Here is a 700-nt window from a genome sequence, read left to right on the forward strand (position 1 = left end):
CAAAAGTTCATTTGACATCAATAGGACAAAAATTACAATTTGTGTAAGTTTTGGCTCAGACTCCATGAAAAGAACACACGGGAGGATGATTAATATAACCTCTGTTCAAAGCTGTCAGAAGAACAGATTTCTGAATCTAGTTTTACCTCTCAATATTTTTATCAATGGTCTGGATGCAGGAGTTGAATGCACTGTTAGCAAGTTTGTTGACAATACCAAGCTGGGAGGTGCTGTTGACTCTCTCAAGGGATCAGAGGCCTTGCAGAGAGATCTAGATAAATTGGAATATTGGGCAATCATCATTGGCATGGAATTTAACAAGAACAAATGCTGGATTCTGCAGTTAATGCCAGGCACAAGTATAAATTGGGAGACAAGTGGCTGGAGGGAGAGCAGCCCTGCAGAAAGGGATTTGGGGGTGCTGGTCGACAGCAGGCTCAATGTGAGTCAGCAGTGTGCCCTGGCAGCCAAGAGGGCAAACCGCATCCTGGGGTGCATCAAACCCAGCATAACAGCTGGTCAAAAGAGGTGACTGTCCCGCTGTATTCAGCATTGGTGCGGCCTCACCTTGAGTACTGTGTGCAGTTCTGGGCCCCACAATTTAAGAAGGATGTTAAGACACTTGAACGTGTCCAGAGGAGGGCAACAAAGCTAGTGGAAGGGCTGGAAGGCATGTCCTGTGAGGAGCAGCTGAGAGCTC

The sequence above is a fragment of the Pygoscelis adeliae genome, unplaced genomic scaffold (genome assembly GCF_000699105.1).
Source record: "Pygoscelis adeliae isolate BGI_AS28 unplaced genomic scaffold, ASM69910v1 Scaffold16, whole genome shotgun sequence".
NCBI lineage: Eukaryota > Metazoa > Chordata > Aves > Sphenisciformes > Spheniscidae > Pygoscelis > Pygoscelis adeliae.